This window comes from Saimiri boliviensis, chromosome 5, assembly GCF_048565385.1.
Source record: "Saimiri boliviensis isolate mSaiBol1 chromosome 5, mSaiBol1.pri, whole genome shotgun sequence".
NCBI lineage: Eukaryota > Metazoa > Chordata > Mammalia > Primates > Cebidae > Saimiri > Saimiri boliviensis.
The window spans coordinates 65,764,338-65,784,093 of NC_133453.1; the positions used below are offsets into that span (position 1 = coordinate 65,764,338).

At 44.3% G+C, this 19,756-nt stretch overlaps 1 protein-coding gene and 1 pseudogene across 1 annotated transcript in view; both read left to right on the top strand.

Moving 5' to 3' along the window:
* Positions 1-10,260: 10,260 nt before the first annotated feature.
* Positions 10,261-19,756, top strand: part of SP3 (Sp3 transcription factor) — a 106,190-nt gene continuing 96,694 nt past the window's right edge. The window contains exon 1 of the mRNA XM_039469955.2: positions 10,261-10,344. The gene's annotated coding sequence lies outside the window, so the exon portion shown is untranslated. The remainder of the gene's footprint in view (positions 10,345-19,756) is intronic.
* LOC141584587 (large ribosomal subunit protein eL8 pseudogene) lies at positions 10,341-18,487 on the top strand (annotated as a pseudogene).

The window sequence follows — 19,756 nt, forward strand, 5'->3', positions numbered from 1 at the left end:
CACGAGGTCGAGAGATCGAGACCATCCTGGTCAACATGGTGAAACCCCGTCTCTACTAAAAATACAAAAAACTAGCTGGGCATGGTGGCGCGTGCCTGTAATCCCAGCTACTTAGGAGGCTGAGGCAGGAGAATTGCCTGAGCCCAGGAGGCGGAGGTTGCGGTGAGCCGAGATGGCGCCATTGCACTCCAGCCTGGGTAACAAGAGCGAAACTCCGTCTCAAAAAAAAAAAAAAAAAAAAAAAAAAATTTCCTTTTTCTTTCTGCTAGCACTTTATATATTTTTTGATTTTTGTTTTTTGAGACGGAGTTTCACTCTTGTTACCCAGGCTAGGTGCAATGGCACAATCTCGGCTCACCGCAACCTCTGACCCCCAGGTTCAAGTGATTCTCCTGCCTCAGACTCCCAAGTAACTGGGATTACAGGTATGTACCACCACACCCAGCTAATTTTTGTATTTTTGGTAGAGACAGGGTTTCACCATGTTGGCCAGGCTGGTCTCAAACTCCTGACCTCAGGTGATCCGCTTGCCTCGGCATCCTAAAGTGCTAAGATTACAGGCACAAGCCACTGCGCTTGGCCTATGTCTTTTCTTTATGCTTATCCTTTTGAATTCTTTTCTTATCTATTTTGAAAATCTATAGTCACTAAGATGTAAACTTTTAATAAAGCAAGGAAGGAGAAAGAGGTGACTAAGGAGACTGAGAAAGGAAGTCAGGGAAATAGAAGACACACAGAATCTAAAGGAGGATGTTTCAGAAATGGAGGGTTTGGTCAGAAGTGTGAGATGATTCAAGAAAATGCTGAAAGTTAACCATCGAGGGTTTGTCCAAAGAAAAGACATTGAGGACCTTATAACAGGAGCTTTCTCTGTGGAAAGGTGGGGGCAGAAGCTAGATGGTGAACAAAAGATGTGGTTTGGGGCAGGGAAGGTACTACTTGTATAAGAGATTAGACACGAAAGAGTAGGAGAGGATGAGATACGAATATGGGATAGTAGGAAGCATGCTTACTTGCTGGTTGAAAGAAGCCAGGGAAGAGAAGTTGGACATTCAAAAGGGAAGAGGCAATGGAGGGCGCCATGCTGCACATTGGAATCACCTGGGAATTCCACCCAATTCAATTCAGATCGCTGGGGGTGGGACCCAGGCATCATCAGCGTTTTCTAAAACTGTCCCCAGGTGAAGGTATCAGAGAGTTGGGGCTGAGAACCACTGAGAAAGACTTGTTGAGGATGACCTTAGAAGGAAGGACACCTTTATGCTAAGACTAGAGGAAGAATGGCTATAATGCAGATGAGCTTGCAGTGAAAGCCAGAAAGCTGTGGGATTGAAAATTAACTTTCTCGATGAAGCAGACTAGGTTATCTGCTGAGCGACAACAGTGGGGTAAATGTCATACGTATTTTATACCCCCTGTTTGTGAAACCAGGATAAGTACTTTTCATAGCCTGCATGAATAGGGGCTGTATTAGGAATTTTCCCCCTCTCCTTTGTTTCCCCAAAAATGCAGCACCTGACCCTGACAACATGAAAATAAAAATAATTAAGTTTTCAGTTTTTTTTTTTTTTTTGAGACGGGGTTTCGCTCTTGTTACCCAGGCTGGAGTGCAATGGCGCGATCTTGGCTCACCGCAACCTCTGCCTCCTGGGTTCAGGCAATTCTCCTGCCTCAGCCTCCTGAGTAGCTGGGATTATAGGCACACGCCACCATGCCCAGATAATTTTTTGTATTTTTAGTAGAGACGGGGTTTCACCATGTTGACTAGGTTGGTCTCGATCTCTCGACCTTGTGATCCACCCGCCTCGGCCTCCCAAAGTGCTGGGATTACAGGCTTGAGCCACCGCGCCCGGCCTAGTTTTCAGTTTTAACCAAATAAATCAATTGCCTACTTTTTCCTCAATATAATCTGAGCCACATTGCTAGTCAAGCTGCCTGGACAGTGTTTGGGTCCCTCTCTGGTATGCCTTCAGTCAATCCCTTCAAAACCAAAACCAAACTATAATTGGGTGACATGTTTAGCAAAATAAATGCAAACTGTATTGGGCAGTATTTTACAATACAGAATTGGCAATGATATAATCTATGTGCACCCCAGGCTTCCTCCCTAAAACTCAAGTCTTCTGAGAACCCAAAGGGATGGGATTATAAAACAGTATTTCAGCTTCAACAAACATGTATTAATAGGTTCTTCTCACCATTTCTATTCATTTGCTTTGGAAAATTTAGAGAGTTTTGCTACTCAGGTGGAGCAGTTTTTTGCTTTTGTTTTTTATGGATAACCTAGGGTACAGCAGTCTGATGACTTTGTCACATGTCACTATAATTGAAACATAAGACCCATTCATAGAGATGTCAGCACATATTAAACCCATAATAAATATTTTTGGATAATTATGAAGTTTAAAAATTATTTGTCATTTATGCCTCCTTTAGTGATAGCCACTAGAGAGGGGTATTTCTCAGTCTTCTTGGGTTCTTGTCATACTTTGGAATCATTTTTGGTGACACGGGGAGGGTAGAAGTTACAAACTGGCAGCTCACAGAATGAGTTCTGATGGTCCTCGCCTGAAAGTTTGAATCAAGTGACCACATTTAAAAATTAGTTGATTTCGCAGGGCGTGGTGGCTCAAGCCTGTAATCCCAGCACTTTGGGAGGCCGAGGCGGGTGGATCAAGAGGTCAAGAGATCGAGACCATCCTGGTCAACATGGTGAAACCCCCGTCTCTACTAAAAATACAAAAAATTAGCTGGGCATGGCGGCACGTGCCTGTAATCCCAGCTACTCAGGAGGCTGAGGCAGGAGAATTGCCTGAACCCAGGAGGCAGAGGTTGCGGTGAGCCAAGATCGTGCCATTGCACTCCAGCCTGGGTAATAAGAGTGAAACTCCGTCTCAAAAAAAAAAAAAAAAAAAAAAAATTAGTTGATTTCACACAAGAATTTAGATTGCTGACTTCTCTTGAAAAAGCGGGAGATGTGGCCAGGCGCAGTGGCTCACGCCTGTAATCCTAGCACTTTGGGAGGCCGAGCCGGGTGGATCATCTGAGGTCAGAGGTTCAAGACCAGCCTGACCAACATGGTTAAACCCCATCTTTACTAAAAATATAAAATTAGCTGGGTGTGGTGGCGCATGCTCGTAATTCCAGTTACTCGGGACGCTGAGGCAGGAGAATCTCATGAACCCAGGAGGTAGAGGTTGCAGTGAGCCAAGACTGCGCCATTGCACTCCAGCCTGGGCAACTAGAGCAAAACTCAGTTTCAAAAACAAAACAAAACAACAAAAAAGAAAAAGTGGGAGATGTGGTAACGGCCAGGCATGCCATCGACAGGTACATGCTTCCTAGGGCTCCCCCTTCAGACCAGTTCTCCAGCCTCACCTTTGTGTCTGGTTTGAATTTGAGACCAGACCCCTATGCAAGGCCAACTGCCAGCTTCTCATGGTGAATGGCTAATTATATTGTCATGGTCATCGTGTTTGTTTCCTCCAGTGACACTAGAGCTGGAGTATTGCTTGTTTTACATGCTTGTGTGTGTGTAGCCTTGTGCCTGGCTAAAAACACTCAATGAAAGTTTGATAAATGAATCTAGGAACATTGGCTACCTATGAGGACACTGACATCGCAGTGAGAGCCTCAGGTAGAGAGTGCAGAAATCCAGAGTACGAGATGAGTACAACCTGCCTGTGAGGATAGGCTGGTGTTCACGTGCATTTCTGGGCAGATTAGTCCTGAAGCACTGATCCAATTCCTCTCTTTTGACTCCCAATATGCATACCAAAGGCTACGAGGAATTCTGGAGTAAAACAGCAGCAAAAAACCTGTTTTATTTGGTTTAACCAAATGCTTCCTAAATCTTCATCTACCACTTCACTATTTTGATTTAGAAATCTTTGATTTTCTAACGTCTCCTTTTACCAGATGTGTTCAATGGCAAGTTATTTTTTAATGATGGTGAATTTAAAGTATCCTGGTTAAGACAATTTTGCAAGAATGTTGTGGCAGTCCCACAGGCCCCTGGGATCTTCCCTAAGGTATTGCTAAAACAGCATTGGGAAACATGGTTTTCACTGTGGTCCTGTTGAAAGTCACCACTGGGAAACATGGTTTTCACTGTGGTCCTCTTGAAAGGAGAGGGTTAAACTATTCTGTTTCTTCTTTGGCTGGCCATACAGCTCTGAAGACCTAATAGCTTACATTCGTATGGCATTTTATAGTTCACATTATCACATGCATTATCTCAGTTGCTCCTGAAAACAACAAGGGTAGGGATCATTACTCCATTTGCTTACTTAAGGTCCTAAGCTAGCCGGAGGCAATGTCCAGACCTAAAGTACTTTCTTCTAGACCTGTTGCTCTGTTGGTACCTCCAACAGATTTTTTTCTTGAACACATTATTTAGCTTTTGGGCCAAATCACAACGTTAGCTGGAAATTTCTATGATTTGGCGGGTCATAACTTCTCCCCCAAAGTAAAATAGTGATTGCTGTGTGTAGTGAAGCACTGAAGGCTACCAGGGGAAGGCGCTCAGATCGGACCTCCAGGGCTTGCAAGGCACACAGCCGACGTCGGATCCTCTTGAAGAGCCCAGGCCGCCGGCGAGCTGGAGCTGACCTGGGCCCTTTGCTCCTTCACCTGCAATCTCTCCGTCTCCACCGTGCCTCGGGGCCACAAGTCCCATCAGCGTCCAAACATTTTCTCCAAGGAGTTGCAATCTTGCCTCTTATTTCCCTGTCCTACAGGAGGAACCACTTAAGTAAACAGCTCACGAGGCCGAAACGGCCTCCTCCCCGAGCCCCTGTGGGAGCCTTTAACCAGCTGGGCAAAGGCCGAGGGCTCAGCTTTTGCAGATGCTGGGTCCAGAAGCGTCGGGACACCGGAGGGCAGCGCTGCGGGGTCCGAGTTCCACAGCTTCCAGCTCCGGGGAAGGGGAGGAGAGGGGCCTTCACCTCTACCGGGTGTCCCCCTTCCCTGAGGGTCGCCGGGGAGAGGAAGAGAAGAGACAGAGAGGGAGAGAGGGCAGAGACGGGGAGAAAGAGGAAGGGAGAGCGAAGGGGAGGTGAGCGAAGAGAGAGGGAGGAGGAAGGGCGAGGCGGGGGTTGGGAGCGCGGGACGGGGCGGGGAGGCGTGGACGGGAGGAGGCGGAGGCCTGGGCGCGGGAGGGGAGGAGGCCGGGCCGGCCCCGGGAAGGCGCTGGCTGAGGCCGCCGGCAGTTTCTACCGTCGAAGGGCAGCGTGAACCTCGGCTTCTTCCAGCGCAGCCCGGGGCGCCCGGGGCCGAGAGCGGAAGTCCGAGGGGGCCGCACGGCGGAGGGTGGCCGAGCCCGGGCCCCGCGCGCTCCCGCCTCTCACGCGTGGGTTCGCGGCTCCGGAGCGTGGCGGAGCCGCGCTTTCTGTAGACAGCAGAGGCCCAGAGCGCGTCGCGGTTCCGAGGTCAGACCCGGAAGGCGGGGTTCAGTGCGAGTCCTCGGACTCCTCAACCACCCTCTCCAGGGAGCCCCAGGCTAGAAAACGGGATCTTTGTTTCTGTGGGCCCAAGTGGAAACTTGCAGAGGAAGGGTGGGGAGCTGACTTCTCCCTGGGCGGAAGGGGCGTGAACGCGAGCGAGCCCCGGTGAAGGGTGAAGGTCCCTGATTCAGGAAGCCCTCTCCCCAAACCTCCAGCCAGGGCTGGGGTGAAGGGTTAGGCCTACCTGAAAGGGAGGGGCGGCTTGTCGAAATTCTGTAGGGCAGGTGGCCCCCAGGGAAGCCCTGTCTTCAATAGAACAGGTGCTAAGCATCTTCAAGAATGCAACAGAGGCTGGTGCCACGGCTCAGGCTGGTAATCCCTGCCCTTTGGGAGACCAAGGCGGGTGAATCTCTTCAGCCCAGGAGTTCGAGACCAGCCTGGGCAACATGGAGAAACCCCTGACTCTACAAAAAATAATTTAAAAATTAGCCTGGCGTGGTGGTGCGCAGCCTGTGCTCCCAGCTACTCCGGAGGCTGAGGTGGGAAGATCGCTTGAGCTCTGGAGGTCGAGGCTGCAGTGAGATGGTGCCCGTTGCACTCCAGCCTGGGCAGCAGAGTGAGATCCCGTCTAAAAAACAAAAAAACTCGTACTTTTGTTTCTATTATTAACAGTTGATTGGTGGATTCCCCTTACTGTGACTCTCCAGTCTCCCCTAGGCCTCTGGACATCTCCTAGAAGGCAGTGTTATGAGCCCAACTCTGGAGATGGACTTTGGCTCCACCACCCATTATTATTATTATTATTATTATTATTATTTGAGACAGAGTCTTTTGCTCTGTCACCCAGGCTGGAGTACAGTGGCACAATCTTGGCTCACTGCAACCTCCTCCTCCCAGGTTTAAGCGTTTCTACTGCCTCTGCCTCCGGAGTAGCTGGGACTACAGGTGCATGCCACCATGCCCGGCAAATTTTTTATATTTTTTTTGGTAGAGACGGGGTTTCACCGTGTTAGCTAGGATGGTCTTGATATCCCGAGTTCAAGTGATGCGCCTGCCTCGGTCTCCCAAAGTGCTGAGATTAAAGGCGTGAGCCACCACCCCCGGCATCCACCGCCCATTATTAATAGCTCTGTGACTTGGGGCAAATTCCTTAACCTCCCTATGCCACGGTTTCCACTGCTGTAAATTAGAGATGATGATGATAGTAGCCACCTCACAATGTTACCTGGAGAATTGATTATATTAAATAATTCACGTGGAGTTTATCTAGTTTTATCTGTCAGAGCCAAGAGCCTTCTTTCTTCTAAGGTTACCTTGGTATCTCCTCTCCCCCACTTTTACTTTGCTTCCTAACTCGTTAAACAGGATTGACAGTATGTTTTCTTTGTGCGCAGATAGTGTGTTTCCTCAACCTACCTTTTAAGTTCTTGAAGCAGTCACTTTTATTTCTATGTATACTCAAAGGCACCAACTTAGTGCATTGCACACAGCTTATATTCAATACATGTTTGTCGATTGAGTGATGAAACCTCAGTGATACCTAGAAAGAGATTTTTCTAGAAAATTTGAAGTAATGGAAAAGAAAAACTCTTCATAGGGCAGGATGAGTGGAAGAACGCTTGAGATATGAAGTCAGCTTAGTTTAGAACCATAAAAATGTATCATGTAGAGTAATCTGACCTATGTAAAAAAACTGCAAAACATAAAACTGGAGGTAAACATGACAGATTTTATAGTTGATGTCTTAGTGTTGGAGGAGTAGGAGTGATGTTTTCCCCCTCCTGTTTTATACTTTTTAGTCCTTTTCAGCTTTTCTATGGTCCATATGTGTTTCTGAGTTGCTCAGGAAAAGTACTTCAATTATCCATATAATGTAGCCAATAAAAATGATCACACTTTGGATATTTAGATATGTGATGACCTCAGAGGAAAAAAAATAATGAGAACAAAACTATAGCTGTCCTCTAAGTTTTCCTTCATATTTTTTCCACCACAGCAGCCAATCTTTACTGATTTGTGCCAGTAAATCAATTCGTCAGTTTGAAGTGTAGAGATATTTCCCTTTCAGGGACCAGAATATTTGTCTTTCCTATCTAGGGGTCTTCCTTTGAAGTGTCAATACTCCAGGCAGGAAATCAAAAGTGTGGAAGGGTCTTCTACTAAATTCAGAGCCAAGGCAAAGTGAGGTAAATTATCTTAATGATTATTTCAACTAGCTTACTGAACTTTCACCTTTTCAGTGATTTTTTTTTTTTTTTGGAGACAGGGGCTTGCTCTGTGCAGGCTAGAGTGCAGGGGCACAATCATAGCTCACTGAAGCCTTTTTTTTTTTTTTTTTTTTTTTTTTGAGTCGGAGTCTTGCTCTGTCTCCCAGGCTGGAGTGCAGTGGTGCAATCTTGGCTCACTGCAACCTCCACCTCTCTGGGTTCAAGGGATTCTCCTGCCTCAGCCTCCCCAGTAGCTAGGACTACAGGAACGTGCCACCACACAGCTATTTTTTTTATTTTTAGTGGAGACAGGGTTTCACTGTATTGGCCAGGCTGGTCTTGAACTCATGATCCGCCTGCCTCGGCCTCCCAAAGTGCTGGGATTACAGGCGTGAGCCATTGTGCCTGGCCCAAAGCTTTAAACCTCTGGGCTCAAACTATCCTCCTCCCTCAGCTTCCCAAGTAGTTGGGACTACAGGCATGCATCACCACACCTAGCTAATAGTTTAAATTTTTGGTAGAGATGGGGTCTTGTCCAGGCTGGTCTTGAACTCCTGGCCTCAAGCAATCCTCCTGCCTTGGCCTCCCAAAGCTCTGGGATTACAGACATGAACCACTGTGCTGGTCTCCTGTAATTTATTTATTTATTTTTCTTTCAAAGCTTTAGGATGTACCAGTGTTCTTCTGTTTGTGCTACTGTAATGTTAAAAATAACCACACACACACAAATTTACTAAGCTTATAATGCACTTCAACAAGAGTTACCTTCCACTTTTACTGAAAATTAGGGCACCACTTTGATTTATCTGTGCATAGAGTCATTCATTCAACAAAAATTTACTGAGTACCTGCCAAGTGCCAGGCCCTATGCTGATGCTGGAAACAAGAAATAAGACCTGGTTCTTATCTTTCAGAAGCTTAGGATCTAGTTGATGAACATGCATAGACAAACACTGATATGTACAAAATTGTCTCAAGGGCTTTAGTAGATCCGGGTAGACAGGCTTACAGTGGCGAATGGGACAAAAAGGAAAAGCCAGTCTTGTGGGGCAGGGAGACAGCAAAAAGGAGGAAGCAGAAAAAAACTTAATAACCAGTGATCTGGACTGATTATGAATCTTTAGCTTATAAGTGGGTAGTCTTTCCTGATGTGAGGCTGTTGTTTTCTTCTGTACTTTGTCCTAATCATGTTGTCTTATATACTATCTGATTACTTTGTCTGCTACATTAAGGGTATGCTTCATGATTCTTTCCGTCATTGAGAAATGCAATGAGTTTATCACATTTAAATCCTATTCCATCATATTCTAAGAACTGACCAAAATTTTAAAATATATCAATCATTATATTAAGACTAAAATTTGTAAAATTGCATACCCTAAACTTTTTATTTTTACTTAAAACATATAATTGTACCTTCATTCCTCAATGATTAGATGTCTGGCTTAGTTATGTGACTCCTCTGATTGAAATTACTCATTGTTTTTCTTGTATTAACCCAGCCCATGATACACTGGGTTTATGGTTTCCAGCCTTTGTTTTTCTATAGAGAGAAGTGAACGTAGACACTTCAAAAACAATATCAGTGTGGAGTCTTTTAGGCTTTACAATTTCTTTTTCTAATCTTTTAGTTTTCTAGCTGATAACTGATTTGACAACAATTTTTTTGTTTATTTTTCAGTAAACTGCCTTTAGTCTTTTCAAAACATTCAACTTCATTTTCATAATTACATTTGTTTGTTTCATGGTGGGGTTTTTTTGCACTCATATTTCATTCTTTTTTTTTTTTTTAATTAATTTTTAAAAAATTTAAACTGGCCTATTGGGATCGAGATCTCCAGTCTTTCAGATTCCAAAGTTAGAGAAAGTAAGCACACAGTTTCCCATGAGTCATAGTGAATGATCATATTTCATTCTTTTACGTAAAAGGCATAAAGACGTTTTAGAATAACTCTAAACATACAACTCAACTGATCTGTACTGTTTCATTTTAAAAGTGCTGGTCATGACCCAATAAATTTATTTCACCCTAGTCAATTGGTATGAAGACCTGCAGTTTGAAAAATACTATGTGAAAGGGTAGTTTTCTAGTGCTCAATGCACACTGGCATCAGTGGCTGTTAGAGAGGGATAGAGAGTATCTGTTAATGCAGTGAGTTGTTTAGATAGTGTTCCATTAAGAGAGTTTCTGCTGTATTAAAATTCTGTTAGATTAAATTTCTAGGTCAACCACTAGGGTTTGGAAATCTCATTGCACTCACTTTGGCTGTTACACTTTGAGTTTTATAGATACTGGGCCTAGGCCTAAAGCTCTCAAGCTTAGAGTCAGTGCTAATTGCCTGTGAAGTTCACGTTACATATGTAACTGACCATACTGAGCCATTTTAAGGCCGTTTTATATTATCCTTTTCTAAGGACAGAACAAGGAGATTGATTGATTAAATGTCCAAGCCAATCTAAGAAAACACTTTTCCTCGTTTATGACAACGTGTAAGGCTTCTAAGGACCCCCACCTAAGTCTTACTTAGCTCTGCTTTCTCTGCAGGGACGTGGGACTTGATGGAGCCAGAGAAGGATATGGCAAGCCAGAATATTCATTGATGTTGAACTCAAGATCTTCCTCCTCCTTGGTAGAGGCTCCCAGATACAAAAGATACTGGGGGCTATCCTGCTAGAAAGCATAGTAAAGTCAGGTGAGTGTTTTCCTGGGTCGATAGCTTTATTTACCCTGGTCTGTAGGAATAGCTGTCAGAAATTTACCCCTTTTCAAAATGCCTGTCATTCAGGAAAGATGGGGCCAGAGAAAGGACAGATTATCTGCTGTAAAATGTCTGGGAATCCCTACCTACAACTCAGGTACCTATATCCCTTTTTAATGAAGGCATACACTGTGGCTTCCTTCATTTTGAAGATGTCAGCCCAGGACCCTTAGGTTTGATGTGGAGATTGCTGGGAAGCAGGGCTGGTAAGAGGTGTGCACTTAGGCATATTTCTTGGCTTCTCTAGCTGTTTTTCCGCATCTTCTAAAGGGGATTTCCCTCCTGCAGTTGTAGAGATGACTGAATAATAACATGGAGAGAAGACAATCAATTCTGCAAACATGGCCTAATGGGGGAGTCATCACAGTTTTGTAGCCTTCAAAACTCATGTTGTCAATGTGACCAGAATGGCCAGACCCTCAGGGGTGGATTCATCTAGCCAGACTTGCTGAAGACTCATGAGTGAACAGAATTCCAGTTCATGATGGAGACGTTTATCTCTGATGACCAATAGACCCCATGATTATTCTCCAGGACCCCCACTGCTAAATCCTGGGTACCTGGGGAATTATGCTAGTCACCAGGAAGTTGTTTAGTGATCCCTAAATCATGAAAGAGAAATGGCTAATGTCATGGGTTCAATTCTGTCTCTTCCAAATTCATATGTTAATGTCCTAACCACTATTACCTCAGAATGTGACCTTATTTAGAAATAGACTTGTAGCAGATATAATTACAGTTGACCTTTGAACAATGTGGGAATTAGACATGCCAAACTGCCTAATGCATATATAACTTCTATTCCCCAAAAACTTAGCTACAAATAGCCTACTGTTGACCCAAAGCCTTACCAATAACAGAAATAGTGGATTAACACATATTTTGTATGTTTTATGAATTACATACAGTGATCTTACAATAAAGTAAGTTAGAAACTATGTTAAGAAAATCACAAGGAAAATACATTTATAGTACTGTACTGTATTTGTTGATACTGTAAGTTTGTATCACCTATTTACAAGATGAATTGTCTGTCTGAATTAGCAGCAACGGCAATTGCAGACCTCGATCTATAGTGAATATCAAGCAATTTGGCTTTTTGCTGTAAACTCATGACTTTTCTCTGCTTCTTGGGATCACTTCCAGCATCACTAGTGGCACTTTGTATGGGTCCCATGGTGTTAGTCAAGGTTTATAGTATTGCACTAAACACAATAAAAAATATGTGAGAACTGACAGAGATCACTCTTGAGTGCGATATGCAATTTACTGGAGAGATGAACTGCTCATGCAGAGATGAGCAGCACACGGCATTTTAAGTGGATGCTCATAATACTAAGCTCGCTACAATAACAACAGGAAGTGGCTATGAAATTATTACAGTCATACAATATTACTATAGTTCATTTTATGCAGTTGTGATTTAATACTGCATCTTTATATTTGTTTACATTTCTCTCAACTTCGAATGGCTCCCCATACAATCTGTGTTTGTATAAGTTTTAATACATTTTAACTTTTTATAATTTGTGTATATTTTATGGCAGTAATAAAATAGACTAGTATCTACATATACTTTATACATAACACTTGTCACAAATTTCTAAAAAAAATTTCCAATATATTTATTGAAAAAAAAAATCTGGCCAGGCACAGTGGCTCAGTCTGTAATCCCAGCACTTTGGGAGGCCGAGGTGGGTGGATCATGAGGTCAGGAGATCAAAACCATCCTGGCCAACATGGTGAAAACCCCGTCTCTACTAAGAATACAAAAATTAGTGGGGTGTGGTGGCATGCACCTGTAGTCCCAGCTACTTGGGAGGCTGAGCAGGAGAATCGCTTGAACCCAGGAGGCAGAGGTTGCAGTGAGCCAAGACTGCTCCATTGCATTCCAGCTTGGATGACAGAGCGAGACTCTGTCTCAAAAAAAAAAAAAAGAGAGAGCCTTTTTCTCTCCTCCCACCGCCCAAGATGCTGGAAGGAAAGAAGGCCAAGGGGAAGAAGATGGCTCTGGCCCCTTCTGTTGTGAAGAAGCAGGAGGCCAAGAAAGTGGTGAATCCCCTGTTTGAGAAAAGGCCTAACAATTTTGGCATTGGACAGGACATCCAGCCCAAAACAGACCTCACCCGCTTTGTGAAATGGCCCCGCTATATCAGGTTGCAGCGGCAGAGAGCCATCCTCTATAAGTGTCTGAAAGCGCCCCCTGCAATTAACCAGTTCACCCAGGCCCTGGACTGCCAAACAGCCACTCAGCTGCTTAAGCTGACCCACAAGTATAGACCAGGGACAAAGCAAGAGAAGCATCAGAGGCTGTTGGCCCGGGCCAAAAAGAAAGCTGCTGGTAAAGGGGATGTCCCCACAAAGAGACCACCTGTCCTTCGAGGAGGAGTTAACACCGTGACCACCTTGGTAGAGAACAAGAAAGCTCAGCTGGTGGTGACTGCACACGACGTGGATCCCATTGAGCTGGCTGTCTTCTTGCCTGCCCTGTGTCATAAGATGGGAGTCCCTCACTGCATTACCAAGGGGAAGGCAAGACTGGGACGTCTGGTCCACAGGAAGAGCTGCGCCACTGTCACCTTCACACAGGTGAACTCGGAAGACAAAAGTGCTTTGGCTAAGCTGGTGGAAGCTATCAGACCAATTACAATGATAGGTATGATGAGATCCTTGGTCACTGGGAAGGCAACGTTCTGGGTCCCAAGTCTGTGGCATGCATTGCCAAGCTTGAAAAGGCAAAGGCTAAAGAACTTGCCACTAAACAGGGTTAAATGTACACTGTAGAGTTTTCGGTGCATAAAAATTAAAACAACACAAATTTTCCTTCAAAAAGAAAAAAATCGTCTATAAGTGGAGCCCATGCAGTTCAAACCTGTGTTATTCAAGAGTCAACTGTAGTTAAGATGAGGTCATAGTGGATTAGGTGGGCCCCTAATCCAATATGATTGGTGTCTTTATACAAAGGGAAAATCTGGACACAGACATACACGGAGGGAGAACACCATGGAAAGACAAAGACAAAGACTGGGATGATGCATCCATAAGCCAATGAGAGTCAGACAGCAGCAAAGCACCAGAATCTAGGGTAGAGGTATTATGGGACAGATTCTTCCTTACAGGCCTCAGCAGGAACCAGTCCTGCTGCCACCTTCATTTCAGACTTTTGGCTTCCAGAACTGTGAGACAGTAAATTGTTTAAGCCACCCAGCTTATGGTAGTTTGTTACATCAGCCCTAGCAGACTAATACAGATGGTTTTGAGGACTAGCTCACATTCTGGAGCTTGACAAATTACCTTATAACCCTCACTAGTGACCAAATTATTTGTAATCTCTAGATCTAAATCTTTTTTTCCTCAGACAGGAGTGGAAAAACACTCCTCGGCTAGGTGCAGTGGCTCACGCCTGTAATACCAGCACTTTGGGAGGCTAAGGAATGCAGATCACTTGAGGTCAGGAGTTCAAGACCAGCCTGGCTAACATGATGAAACCCTGTCTCTACTAAAAATACTAAAAAGTAGTCAGGTCTCATGGCAGGCACCTTTAATCACAGCTACTTGGGAGGCTGAGGCAGGAGAATTGCTTGAACCTGGCGGGCAGAGGTGGCAGTGAGGTGAGATTGCGCCACTGCACTCCAGCCTGGACAACAAGAGTGAAACTTAGTATCAAAACAAACAAACCACCACCACCACCACCACTACCACCACCACCACCACCACCACCACCAACAACAACAACAACAAAACACTCCCCAAATTTTGGTCTTTGGATTTTCTTTTCCTAAATCCAATATCTTCCTTCTTATGTATCCACATCCTTTTTTCTGATGTGCAGTTTTTTTTTTTTTTAACCTTTTTGTGGAGAATGGGGTCTTGCTCTGTTGCCCAGGCTCAAATTCCTGGGATCAAGAAATCCTCTCTCTTTTGTTTCCTTAAGTGTTGGGATTACAGACATGAGCCACAGTGCCTGGCCTCTTCTGAGGTGCTAATATCATTTATTACATCTCAGTTCTCTTAGTCATGCTCCAGTTATGTCTCACAGCACATCTGTGTCACTCCTGCCAAGGCTTTGCATATAGTCCAGGACTATTTTCAGTTTTAGTGACTAGAAGAATCACCTGGGGCTGCTGGTTATAACAAAGAAAGAAAAGCAAACTTATGACCCCTATCTCTAGAGATTTTGATTTGTAGGCCTGTGGTAGGATCCAAGAATGATCACATTAGCTAAGCAACGTAGGTACTATTAACCTCCTGGATGATCTGTTGATTCTTACCAGTTTTATTCTTGAGCAGAAACCAGATTCCAAACTCTGGAGACATCAAGCTTGGTCTTATTTTGGAAACACTCCCAGCATTTAGGATTTAGGCATTTCCTCCCTAAGCATAGAGTGGGTGTCCTGAGCCAGTCTGATTCATTCATTCAATAAAATTCTTTGAGTATCTGCTATGAACAACATACTGTTCTAGGGTCTAGGGAAACATCAATAAAATAAATAGACAAAATCCCTTACATTCTAGCTGGGAAAAACAGTGAGTTAAATCCATAAACACGCTAGGTGAGCAGTACTATGGGGAAAACATTAGCAAAATAGAAAATGTGAGTGTGGGGGTTACAGACATCACAGTATTTTAGTTTTTAATTTCTTTTTGTAAAGACAAGGTCTTGCTTTGTTGCCCAGGCTGGTCTAGAACTCCTGGCCTCCAGTGATCCTCCTCAGCCTCCCAAAGTACTGAGATTACAGATGTGAGCCAGCAGCCTGCTGGGCTGGGTTGCAATTTTTTTTTTTTTTTTTTTTTTTTTTTTTTTTTGAGATGGAGTTTCATTATTGTTTCCTAGGCTGGAGTGCAATGGCACAATCTCAGCTCACTGCAGCCTCTCCCTCTTGGGTTCTTAGTTTCAAGTGATTCTCCTGAGTAGCTGGGACTATAGGTGCGTCACTATGCCTGGCCAATTTTTTATTTTTAGTAGGGACAGGGTTTCTCTATATTGGCCAGGCTGGTCTCGAACTCCTGACCTCAGGTGATCCACCTGCCTCAGCTTCCCAAAGTGCTGAGATTATAGGCATGAGCCACTGCGCCTGACCCTGGGTTGCAATTTCAAATGGGTTGTTCTAAGTAGGCCTCACTGAAAAAGTGACTGAAGAGTGAGCAGCGTGGCTTTCTAGAAAAGTGTCTCCTGCAGTGGAGACAACCAGTATAAAGTCCCCAGGCAGAAGCTTTATACTGAGCACACCTGGGTGTTTCCCAGGAACAATTTAGAGGCCAGGGTGGTTGTATATGAGTGAGATGGGGAGAAGGTGGCTGAGCTAAGGTCAGAAAGCTTACGAGAGAACCAGGTCATGCCCTTGGAAGCCATTGCAAGGCCATTGGCTTTCCCTCTGAGTGAGATAGGGAGCCACAGGAGGGTTTGAGCAGTAGCATGCTCTGACTTTTTTTTTTTAGATTCAGAGCATATATGTGCAGGTTTGTTACATGGATATATTGTGTAATATTGTGGTCTGGGCTTCTAGTGAAACTGTCACCCAAACAGTGAACATTGTACCCAATACATAGTTATTTTTAATACGGAGTCTTGCTCTGTCACCAAGCTAGAGTGTAGTGGCGTGATCTTGGGTCACTGCAACCTCTGCCTCCTGGGTTCAAGTGATTCTCCTGCCTCAGCTTCCTGCATAGCTGGGACTACACGCGTGTGTCACCAGGCCCAGCTAATTTTTGTATTATTAGTAGAGGTGGGGTTTCGCCATGTTGGCCAGGATGGTCTCCATCTCTTGACCTCATGATCTGCCCGCCTCGGCCTCCCAAAGTGTTGGGATTACAGGCGTGAGCCATTGCACCAGCGTCCCAATAAATAATTTTTCAACTTTCAACACGTACCACCCTCCTCACTATTGGGGTCCCCAGTGTCTACTGCTTCCAGTGTTTATCTGGCTTAGATTTTTGAAGTATTACTCAGGCTGTTGTAAGGGGAACAGGAGTGGAAACAGGGAGACTGTTTAGGTGACCCAGTAAGCCAGGTGGGAGACACTGGTTGCTGGCAATAGGTTAGTAGCAGCCGAGATGGTGTGAGGTGGTGATGCTGGATGTATTCTGAAGGTGGAACCAACAGCTTTCTAACAGACTGGATGCTGAATGTGAGAGAAGAGAGACGTCAAGGAGGATTCTCCTCAGGATAAATCTTGGAATTCTGGCTTGGAATGCTGAGCAGAAGCATCCCCAAATGATACAGCATATGGCCTGCAGGTTTCTGGCCACCATCCTACACTCAGAAGCAGGGCCAGCCTGACGGTGGAGACAGTGCTGTGTGTGGCAGGGCAGAGTGGCAGAAATTGGTCCTGAGGTCAGGGCTGAGCCGCTGGATCAATACCTGAAGCCTGATCTACCTCTGCACCTTCAGGTACATCACCAAGGAACTCCCTTGGTTATTTTCTGTTACTTGCATCCAAAAGCATGCTTACTGCTATTCTGCTCCAGAGTCGTAGAAGTCTCTCAGATGCACTTTGCTCAGAGAAACTTTTTTGGAAAGACTTTACTTTTTTTTTTTTTTTTTTCTGAGACTGAGTCTTGCTCTGTCACCCAGGCTGAGTGCAGTGGCACACTCTTGGCTCACTGTAACCTCTGCCACCTAGGTTCAAGCGATTCTCTTCCCTCAGCCTCCGGAGTAGCTGGGATTACAGGCGTCTGCCACCATGCCTGGCTAATTTTTGTATTTTTAGTAGAGGTGGGGTTTCACCATGTTGGCCAGGCTGTTCTCAGACTCCTGACCTCAAGCGATCCACCCACCTCGGCCTCCCAAAGTGCTAGAATTATAGGTGTGAGCCGCCATGCCCAGCTCCCAGCTAAGACTTCACTTTTTTTTTTTTTTTTTCTATGTGCATCCATGGTTTGAAGGACTTTACTTTTGCAGGAGCAGTTTTAGGGCCAGGTGTGGTGGCTCACACCTGTAATCCCAGCACTTCGGGAGGCCAAGGCAGGCAGATCACGAGGTCAAGAGATTGAGACAATCCTGGCCAACATGGTAAAGCCCCATCTCTACTAAAAATACGAATATTAGCTGGGTGTAGTGGCACGTGCCTGTAGTCCCAGCTACGGGAAGGCTGAGGCAGAAGAATCGCTTGAACCCGGAGGCAGAGGTTGCAGTGAGCTGAGATTGCGCCACTGCACTCCAGCCTGGTGCCTGGTGAGAGAACAAGACTGTCTCAAAAAAAAAAAAAAAAAAAAAACCACTGATCTTTTTAGTCTCTTCAAGTTTTGCCTGTTCCAGAATATCATATAGTTGGAATCATACAGCGTATAGCTGTATGATTGGCTTCTTTCACTTGTTAATATGCATTTAAGGATCCTCTATATCTTATCATGGCTGAATAGTTCGTTTCTTTTTAGTGCTGAATAATATCCCATTGTCTCGATATACCACAGCTTATTTATTCATTCACCTACTGAAGGACATCTTAGTTGCTTCTAAGTTTTGGCAATTATGAAGAAAGCCGTCATAAACATCTGTGCATAGGTTTTTGTGTGGACATAAGTTTTCAACTCATTTGGGTAGCTCCCAAGGAGTGTGATTGCTGGAGCATATGGTAAGAGTATGTTTCGTTTTGTAAGAAACTGCCAAACCATCTTCCAAAATGGTTGTACCATTTTGCCTTCCCACCAGCAATGAACAAGAGTTCCTATTGTTGCACATCCTTGCGAGGATTTTATATTTTCAGTGTTCAGGAGTTTAGCCACTGAAACAGATGTGTAGGGATAGCTCTGTTGTTTTAATTTGTATTTCCCTGATGACATATGTGGAGCATCTTTTTGTATACTTGTTTGCCATCTGTATATTTTCCTTGGTGGGTATCCAAGTTTTTGGTCCATTTTTTAATTTGGTCGTTTGTTTCCTTGTTGTTGAGTTTTGTGAATTATTTTTATATTTTGGATAACAATCCTTTATCAGATGTGTCTTTTGCAAATGTTTTCTCGTTGTCTGTGGCTTGTTTTCTCATTATTTATTTATTTATTTATTTATTTTGAGACGGAGTTTCGCTCTTGTTACCCAGGCTGGAGTGCAATGGCGTAATCTCGGCTCACTGCAACCTCCACCTCCTGGGTTCAGGCAATTCTCCTGCCTCAGCCTCCTGAGTAGCTGGGATTACAGGCACGCGCCACCATGCCCAGCTAATTTTTTGTATTTTTAGTAGAGACGGGGTTTCACCATGTTGACCAGGATGGTCTCGATCTCTTGACCTCATGATCCACCTGCCTCGGCCTCCCAAAGTGCTTGGATTACAGGCTTGAGCCACCGTGCCTGGCCTCATTCTTATTTTTTTTTAAATTATTGTAATAGAGATGGGGTCTCACTATGTTGTCCAGGCTGGTCCTGAACTCCTGGTCTCAAATATTCCTCCCACCGTGGCCTCCCAAAGTGCTGGGATTACAGGCATGAACCACTACGCCTGAGTTATTCTGTCAATAATGTCTGTCACAGAGCAGAAGTTTTGCATTTTGAAGAAGTCCAATTAATCAATCATTTTTTCATAGATCATGACTTTGGTGTTGTTTCTAAAAAGTCATTGTCATACCCGAGGTCATCTAGGTTTTCTCCTATGTTGACTTCTAGGAGTTTTGGAGTTTTGCATTTTACATTTAGGTCTGTGATCCCTATTGAGTTAATTTTTGCTAGGAGTGTAAAGTCTGTATCTAGATTCATTTTTTTTCATGTGGATGTTCAGTTGTTCCAGCACCACCTGAAGAAGCTTTTCACTGTTCTACCAGTGCTAGACTACAGACACGACTTTTCCAAAACATTCTTTCTTATGCCTCTCCCATCTCACTGAATTGATCTCTTGACAAATCTCAAACTCCTTAGAGCACTGTATCAGGAACAGGGCCAGGCCAGCTCAGCGTGGCAGAAAGCCTGAAATAGTTAGCACAACATCCCCATGTGATAGGTAGCAGTTAATTGCCTGTATTCTACAAAGTTGAGAACAGAGATTAAGTGACTTACTCAGGATCAGAAAAGTCTTCTATTTCAAATCTAAGATTAGTCTCCCTGATTAACTAATTGCAATCCATCTGTCACATAGAAGAGAGTAGGGGTTTTCAGGAGGAGACCATCTGGCTGGCTGCTTCACTGATTGTCAGTTTATTGATATAGACACCACAGATATGATCCTCAGCTTTACAGATCCAATGACTACTGGGCCCTGTGCTCAAGGAAATTAAACTAGAAAGGATCAATTCATCATAGGGAAACTTATAAGAAACTGATGTGTAAATCAGTTTGTCAGATTTATAATAGGAAGTGTTTCTTACATGTGGGAATCTGTAAACTCTTCAATATATCCCAATTTGAGGAACACTGCAT